Genomic DNA, 9940 nt, shown 5'->3' with positions numbered 1-9940 from the left:
CTAACCCTGTTCAACGCCAGGCATCTACAAAACCTATATGTGTAACAATATATGCTTGATGAATAAAGTATATTTGATAATCAAGATTTATAAATTCCTGAGATCTGCTTGGGTTCACAGTAATACTTGTTTAGCTTCTTTGTTGTTGCTAAGTTTGGCTTTAGCTATTTAGATAAACTAAAATGCAGGAAAACAGTGGTATTCTATAATGGAGCACTATGAAAAGGTTAGGAAGAGTGAGCTTTGCTAGGCCTTCCTAGAAGAGTCTCTACAAGATGTGATGCCAGAAACCTATGGGGACCTCACTGCTCTAAGTAACAATGAGAGTTTTTCTTCACTATTTAAAATAAAATAATGACCCATTCTTCCTTATTGCTGCAAGCTCAAAGCTGCTGAGGACATAGCTCAGCTCTTCAGTCTATATTTTTTCACCTCTAAAGGATGGACGCTCAAGGACCATGATGAGCCCCAGCCCATATCATGATGAATGTAACTATTATGTACTGGGAGGACAGCATGGGGCTATACCAATGGTGTCGAGCTGACTGCATTATACCCTAGCTCCCTACATTCTGGTTGTCTAAGTCCCATCACCCTCCAACACCTGCTAAGTTACAGCTTTCAATATGCCACATAGAACCCATACCCCAGTTCCCAGGCCTGTGTCACTTCCTGGGATCCACCTCGATCTGTAGCCTCGGAAACCACTACAGATCAGGGAGCAGCAGGTAAGAGACCTCCCACACCCCATCTACAAGCCTGCCACTGCCTGCCAGCAACAGTGACAAGGTCTTCCCAGGGCCCTCTGCACTATACTTTCTCTGCACACTCCACACTCCATTTCCCAGAACCCACCTCAATATATTAAACATTATACAGAGTAGACTTGTTATTGCTAAAGGCATTTTTTTCTTTCTTAAGCTCTATGTGTCTGGCATAATTTTGCATAGGAAATGCACATTAAATTCAGAATAGCTTCACTTCCAGCCTTTCAGAAAAATATTTTGAGATAAGGTCTCATTTGATAATTCATGTTTTCTTGATCCCAGTGTGTAGCTGTATAGGGCAATGTCCTTGCTGTCCTCCTGGGTCAACCTCCTCAAGTCTAGGATTAAAGGCTCAGAAAGCCACACAGTTCTAATTGAACCCATTTGAGTTATGGAATGGGCTGTCAATTTCATTAACAGAAAAGAATTTCTGTGTGGAACATGGCTTTTGTCTTGAGAAAAGAACACAAGGAATAGCTTATTGTGTACACTGCAGGGGAAAACAGACTAGGCAATATTTGAGTTACAAGGTGTTTAAGTCAGTGAGCTTCATGGGTCTCCATTATAAAGTGGGTTGTGATGTGGAAGGTGAATGACTTTCTGTGTACTTTACCAGTATACATTAATCCATGCCATATAAATGGAAGCAAACCAAATTAGTGGATATACAATTTGGGAAGACTAACTTGAGAGAATAAAATTTCCAATTGGGAAATTCTCCCATGTGGGTAAGTGCACACCTGGTTGGCTCACTCCAACAGAAAGTTGGCTTGTCTGTCAGCATACAGGACTCAGCAGCTAACATTTTACACAGGGCAGGATTTTACATTAGTATACAGTATTTTATTAATGGCATTTCCTCTACTGGGAAAGAACTTAATCAGTTTTAAAGTCAATATATCTAATTGCTTTTTAGTGTTTTTAACTTTTTTAGAGCCAAGTGTTGGCATCTGTTTTAGTCAATATTTTATTGCAGTGAATAGTCACTAAGATCATGACAACTCTTATAAATGGAAGCACATAACTGGGGTTTGCTTATAGTCTTAGAAGTCTAGTCCACTGTCATCATGGTGCAGAGCCAGGTGGCACACAGCAGGCATGGTTGCTTAGAATTCTGCATCCTTATAAACCAGCAGCAGGAAGACTGAAGAGCTCCAGGCCTGGCTTGAGTCCTTGAAACCTCAAGGCCCACTCCCAGAGTTAGACTTCCTTAGCAAGACTACACCTCCTCCAACAAATCCACACTCCAAATTCATCCAAGGGTGTGCAAGTCCCTGATGAACAAGTGTTCAAACCTATTGGCCTATGGCTGCCACTCTACAACAGAGAACAGTCTTCTAACATGCAATTTCCCAGAATATACATTACTATTCCAAAGGGGAGGAATGGAAGCACAGTAAGGAAATTCTGGACCAAAGCAAGACCATAATGCAGTTGGGCACACTGTAAATTCTGTATCTCTATGTCTGATGTCTGCAGTTACAACGGTGTTCATGGTGGAAAGAAGAAGCTAAGGAGACAGAACAGAGAAAAAGGCCCAGAGGTATCAATATTTCTCAAGATCAGCTACTAAATAAATGTCTATATGGTGAAGTACAGATGCAAGTCATATAAGATGAAGCAACCTTGGCATTATGTAATATGGAAGCCTTAAGTGCAAGAATCAACAACAAAAAAGACTTAAACTATTTATTATGCAAGGTCCAAAAGAAACATTCACTGTCTTTTTATAAAGATTGACTTCAGCTATAGATAGGAAGGCGTCAAATCCTCTAGCTAAGAAAGTTCTAATTGAATCATTGGCTTTCAAAAATGGTAATGCTGAATGCAAGACAGCAATCAGGCCATTAAAGGCAATATCAGCAACTATAGATGAAAGGATTAGAAATATGACTGATGTTATATTTCATTCATATGATATGCCTTTAATAAGAGAAGTAATCTTAAAAAATTTTTTTAAAAATTCCACAAGAATTCTTATGCAGAGAGAAGATAATATCATAGAATGGCTATTTTAGCACACAGAGTTAAAAATTAAAGACCTATGTGGAAACATTTTTGGGAATTGATTCTGAAAGGAAAAATGAAACTTCATCAATTAGTAGGAATTCACCCAACAGAAATTGTGGTGCCCCTGCTAATACTGAAAGTGCCTCATTCTGGGCAGAAAATGATCATTGGCAAAGGCAAACAGCATGTAGTAATTTTTTGGGAGAGATTAACAACAAATCTCCTGAAAGCAAGAGACTTCAGTTTATAAAAAGAGCTAATGGGATTCTCCCTTGTATAGTAAAAGAGACACCAATTTCTGGAGCCCCAACAATCTATACTGATGCAAATAAATCAGGGAAGGCAGGTTATAAGACAGGAAAAATAAGTAAAGTGGTTCAAACCCCTTATGATTCAGTTTGAAAAAATCAGAGCTGTATGCCATTCTTATGGTATTAGATTTTCCTGAATCTCTTAACATACTCACTGACTCTCAATATGCAGAAAGTATTGTTTTGCATATAGAAATGCTAAACAGGAAAATTCAGAATTAACTTCACTGTTTATTCAATTGTAACAAGTGATCAGAGTTAGAAATTATCCATTGTATACAACATGTATCAGATTCTATGCAGGTCTACCAGGCCCTTTAGCACAAGACAATGATGAAATTGGTCAGCTATTAATAGAAAATGTGCTAGAATCTTAAGAATTTCATAAGAAATACCATGTTAACAATGAAGGTTTAATGGGGGATTTTTAACAACAAGCCAAACAAATTATAAGAAAATGTCCTACCTGTTCTTTATATGACCAAACTCCATTACCTGTGAGAAGTAAGCTAAAAGATAATGAAAGAAATGAAACTTGGCAAAAGAATGTGTTTCATTTTGCAGAGTTTGGAAAATTAAAATATGTATACCACACTATAGACACATAATCAGGATTTTGATGGGCAACTGCTTTAAGTTCTGAAAAAGCTGATTCTGTAATCACACATTCATTAGAAGTTATGGCAATTATGGGAACACTTGTACAGATCAAAACAACACTCCAGTATATGTGTCACACAAGTAACTGTGAAGTCAGGCATGGTAGAGGGTATCTTAACCCCAGTTCTGGGGAGGCAGAGACAGGCAGATCTCTAGGGTTCACTTAAAGCCCAGATTTTGACAAGTAAATGGAACTGTGATGTGCTACAGCCATTCGTTTCTCTTTAGCCAACTGTAGTCATAAATGACATCTTTCCTCTGAGAAAGGGAGGTTTCATCAGGCATGAGTCCAGGAGAAGATGATCTCTAATAAGTTTGGAGGGGTCAGACAAACTTCCACAACTACTATTGGTTCATGGTGGCATCCAGGAGATGGGCCCGTTTGGTGAGGAAGTCTGTGAGGATGAAGCAATTTTTTACATATTACAATATAAATCTAATACAGGTATACCACACAATCCTACAGAACAAGCAGTTGCAGAGAGATCTAATCGTATTTTAAAGAAGATGCTTAACAAAAAGGGGTTACAAAGACCTCCAAGGAATAGATTATATAATGCTTTATTCATTTTAGATTTTTACATGCTAATCAATGAAAAACAAAAGAGCTGACAGACATTAGATTATAGAAAGAAAAAAAAAACTACTGAACTAACTCAACCTGTTTTATATTAAGAATGTCCTAACTTCAGAATGGGAGACAGGAAATGTGTTGTGCTAGGGAAGAGGCTTTGCGTTTGTTTTCACAGGAGACAAAACTCTGTGGATTACATCCAGATTGATAAAAATCAGGTATGACTTGGGGAGAGCCCCTGAAGATCTTGGCTGCACACAGGAAGAAAGAAATCAAGAACAACAAACAGGTAACTTACATTGCATCCCTCAACATGGAAGCAGCTCTGAAACTGGCCAAGACATAAAAATGTCTCCAGCCAGAACTTCAGCTATACATAGCCAATGAATCTTTTGTGCTACAAATTCCTCAGAACACTTCATGTCATCCTTTCATGTTGCATAAATGAAAATTTATGTTATAGTTTGGGTATAAAGTCCAAAGTAACTCATAAGGAGAGACAGATGCTTTTTACCTACTCATACAAAGAGCAGAGAATCATATTTAACTGATCTGTGCACATTACACGTTCCACACTTGTGTTAATGCAAAAATGTATATTTCCTGTGAACGTTTATATGATCACAAAATAAAAAGACCAGACAACAGTGAAGTTGGAGCAGTCCTAACAATATTCTCCCTCGAGGTTGCTAAAGAGGATGCTGAGACATACTTATTCCAGCACCCTTGTTGATCCAACCTCAGACTGTCTCAATGACTGTTTCATCAAAACTCACTTCCAGAACAAAATCAAAAACTGCTGCTGACTCCATATTGGTCCATCCTATATGACTGTTCCATTCAGGAACAGTTCTGCTTAAGCCCTGCATTTTCACAGCACACACAGACTAAACAGCAAATGTTACAGCTCCTTCCTTCCTTCCTTCCTTCCTTCCTTCCTTCCTTCCTTCCTTCCTTCCTTCCTTCCTTCCTTCTTTCCTTCCTTCCTTCCTTCTTTTCTTCCTTCTTTCCTTCCTTCCTTCCTTCTTTTCTTCCTTCTTTCCTTCCTTCCCTTCTTTGGCGGGGTGTGGTGGTTTTGAGACAAAGTTGCTCTGTGTAGCCTTGGCTGTCCTGGATTCACTTTGTAGACCAGGCTGGCCTTAAACTCACAGCAATCTGCCAGCCTCTGCCTCCCTGAGTGCTGGGATTAAAAGTGTGCTATGCCCACCTACAACTAGCTTTCTTAAGACTGGTCAGTCTGGGGCCCCAAAAGAACTGTTGCTCCAGTTAGCAGAAAGCAGTTTTAATAGTGTGATTCCATATTCCCAAGAAGTGGGGTGGGTGGTTTTTGTTTATTCAATGGTTGATGATTGTCAATCAAAAGGGAGCTTCATTGCTAGTTGTCAAATGGTCTTGGTCAGGGAGGAAACAAGATATAAGAGGTTAGACATGGGGATTGCTCTCTTTTTCTTTCCTCTACCCATCTTTCTTCTATCTAATATTAAAAGAAAAGTGGGCAAAAGGGATGAAAATAAAAAATGGGGACTATAGGAATAACAGGAATAATGGGTAGATTATTGAATATACTTATAACTACAGAGCTACTACTAGCCAAATCTTACATTCGTATATTAATACAAAAATTAAGGTTATATTTGGTTACAACATACTATGTATCTATGTTTCAACTCTTGTATAAGGTATTGAACCTATTCAACTCATTTAAAAATTCAATGTGAAGTTCTCGTCCCTTTGAAAGCTGCTATTAGAAACTGTTCAAGATAATTAAAAAAATTCAAGCTAGTAGTCACTCAAACTCAAGGTCATGCTAGATACTAGTCTAGTTAATTACAAAACTATTTCCTATATTAAACAGATAGTAAATAGCTAGAAACATTGTTTGCCTGTTCAGCTATACAAACACCTCACAGATCCACAGAATATGGCATTAAAGATGTTTTATTATTAAAAGGTGTTTTGGGCAGTGAGACGTGAGCTCCTGGCAGCAGCCCCATTTCTATTTCAAAGAAGATGAACGTTTAAAAACCTCAACATGGAGTTTGTATCTTACGCACGGTGAACTAGCTACTTGGGAAAGAAACTTCCCTTGCTTCAACTACAGACAAAAGGCTGTCTGTCCCTAGTGGACAAATAAAACAGGGAATTCAACTGCTGAGCTTTGCAAGGACGAAGGAGGCAAGTCCTTCATAATTCTTACTTTACAAAGAGTCTGTCATATTCTGAACCAGAAAGCTGAAGGAAGATGCTCCAAAATTATACAGCAACCTTGCATGACTGTTCAGGCAGCCAGCTGTCTCTGTCATTTCTGTCATTTTTGACCTTAGTAATGACTATAGAACCATCTCTTGTATCACTGTGGTGAAAAAAAATGCTCCGCATCATTGTTGTGAAAAGAATGCTCCCCTGATTAGCTAATAAAAAGCTTATTGGCCAATGACTGAGCAGAGGTGATAGGAAGGCTGGACTTCTGGGCCCAGCCAGGTGTGAGAAAAAGAAGAAGGTAGAAGGGGTCATGAAGAGAGGAGAAAAAGAGGTCACCATGAGTAGTACTATAGGCATAATCCATACAAATTAAGTAAAACTGTACCATTGCATAGAAAATATATAGAATAGAAACTAATAGGAATATTTAGAATGTTTTTAGTATTTAATACAGTGGTTAATATCAGTGGACACTAAATTAATGAATGTATTCTAAGTCAATCCAAGAGAATAAAAATTCAACAAATAGTATTTTTTCTCTACTTGTTAGCTTAGAAGTGTACTAGTAACTGAGCCAGAATCCCCAGTTCTTTGCTATAAAATGGGTTAATGACACCTGCCTTACAAGATACATGTTTGCAGCATCTAGCACTGGCCCTGAAATTCAGCAGAGACTAAACAGACATCTGTTGACGGGATAAGTCCATGAATGCATAAATGGCATCTGCAAACTTCAAATCATAGTTGTGATGGTTTAAATATTTATTTTAATATGTTTAATTATATGTGTGGGGGAGTGCACATTAGTACAGGCGTCTTCTGAGGCCAGGAGAGGGTGTCAGATCCTTTGGAGCTGAAGATGACTGTAATCAACTTGATATGTGTTCTAGAACCAAAATCAAGTCCTCTGCAGGAACAGCAGGTGCTCTTAAACATAGCCATAACTCCCGTCCCTACAATGCTATCTTTAACTTTTTCCAAGTACTTTAATTGAAGCAATAGAATGACAAACTAAAGTCTGTAGGCAAATCTGGTTTATAGTGTGTATTTCTTTTATGACCTACAACTAAAACAATTTAAAATGGTTGCTATACAAGTTCCCAAATGCCCATCAAACAGTCTCAATTTTGCCTACTGGTGTGCAGAGCCTAAAATAATTGTCAATATTTTGTGGGGAGCCCTTGGTCTGCCAGGCTGCTTTGCTATTTTGATCTCAGTGGAAAGACATGCTTTCCCCCTGGCCTTCTCTGGAGTCAGTGATAAGCTGCATCTCCTTTTGTTTGAAACAGCAGGTGGGATGTCTTGTTAAGTTCACACCTTTTGTTTGTGTGAGGATCACACAGACAGGTGGTCAAGGTAAAGAAGTTTTGACTTCCCTGTGAATTCATTCATTGTAGTAAGGTACTTTGCTCTGACTTAAAATGGTTTTACTGCAATAAAGCAAGGACTAGTGTCTACTTGAGCCCTCTTGGAAAGATCCTATGTGTTATGTGTTGATTTATTAATTTTTCTTTCAATCTTTACTCCCGACTCAACAACTGTTCAACTCTGCCTGCAGGCTCTGGCAATATTTTAAAATAAAAATATAATAATATAAACATGCTATCAAACCAACACTTAGAAATATTAAAAATATATGCAGATTTGCTTTCAGGTAATTATAGCAAAAACTCAGTTGTGCAGATTATGAAAGAAACAACCATGAAATCACTTTTTAAAGAGTACAAATGGTTCTTGTCTTCAAGAGGGATATCAGAGCCCAAGTGAAGTGAGCAGGAAGTTCTTCAAGGAAAATGACTTGAAATGTGACTTGCAATCAGCAGGAACCTTAGTGATGCGTAAGGGTGACCCAGTGCAAGATGTCTGGTCCTGAATCACTTACAAAGAGCTCCACGGAGGCAAAGCAGTCCAGTTCATCAGACAGTGTTAGAGCCAAGTGAGCTGTGTGTCTCTACCAGGGAGAAGGTGGCAGTGACAGTAAGAGTGTAGCCATACACATTAAGAGTTATTGAACAGGAGGCAGTTTCTCCACTGATAGAGACAGGAACATACATGCAGTGGGAGGGGAAAATGAACCCTCTGATATTTTAACAGAAAGAAAGTAACACTCAAAGGACAGTGGACATATTAAAAAGTCATAGGAGCTCTCACTAAAAACAAAAATAAACCAAACAAAAAACTGAAAAACAAGAAATCATGAAGTCCAATTTCTGTTTACCAACTACTACTGAGTCTGCCTTGGAGTTCAGTTTATAAGCCCAGTGTCACACCACTGAAGAAAGGTGATTTTCCCTCTCCCAACACATAACTTCTTGGCTATGGGCATGAATACTTCCCCTTTTCTTGGCTGGGATTATTGTCTGGCTTGAATTTATGCAGACAAACTATGAAGGGAAGAAAAAATAATTCATTTCCAATCTCCTCTGGTGAAATAGAAACATGTTTTAGAGAAAGAATTAACAACAAAACATAACAACTCCTGAAGTGCCTGCTGGGCAATATGCATCCCAGCAGGTTTTCTACATGAGCCATCTCACTGCTTCACAGATACCCTGCAAAACATGAATGATTTACCCCACCTTACAGGTGATGAAACAGAGGAAGCAAGATGACTCACCAGACTCTTACATGAGACTGACAAAAGTGGGATCAGAACTGACTGTATCTTTTTTTTTAAAAGATTTATTTATTTATTTATACGGTGTTCTGCCTGCACACCAGAAGAGGGCACCAGATCTCATTATAGATGGTTGTGAGCCACCATGTGGTTGCCGGAAATTGAACTCAGGACCTCTGGAAGAGCAGCCAGTGCTCTTAACCTCTGAGCCATCTCTCCAGCCCTGACTGTATCTTTTTAATTGGAAGATTCAGTGTGAATTTTTGTCTTTGAATTAATATTCATTTGGTCTATTGATATACAAAGGCTTGGGGGGACGAGTGGAAAAGCAGTAAGTACAGCAAACACACACTTTGGAAATGATTTAAACACAAGACTGTCAAGATTTCTGTGAAAACCTGAAGCTGGCTTTGCCCAATAATAAACAGCAACAACATCAACTACAACAAAGTAAACTACTCCTTAAAACTTTTACTTTAACACAAGGTCAGGTACAAGCTCGTTTGTAAGGCACAGGCACAGTTATTGTTGGGACCAATTAATATATGATAAGGCTCACAACAGATCTTCTGTGAAAGAGGTTTATTAGGTGGATATGAAGAGTGAGAGGGAAGGGAGAGCAGGACATGATGGGGAGAAAGAGAGAGAGAGCAAGAGAAGAGAGGACCAAGAGAGTGACACATGGCTGGCTGGTCCCTTTAAGGGCAAGGTAACCATGCATTCCAGGTGTGACCTGCTACACATGACATCAGAAGTTGCTAGGCAACCCAGAAGCAGGTTTTGTTCCAAAATACTAACA

This window comes from Meriones unguiculatus, chromosome 17 (assembly GCF_030254825.1).
Source record: "Meriones unguiculatus strain TT.TT164.6M chromosome 17, Bangor_MerUng_6.1, whole genome shotgun sequence".
In the NCBI taxonomy this organism is placed as follows: Eukaryota; Metazoa; Chordata; class Mammalia; order Rodentia; family Muridae; genus Meriones; species Meriones unguiculatus.
The sequence above is the reverse complement of the archived record's forward strand: the minus strand, read 5'-3'. Positions refer to the sequence as shown.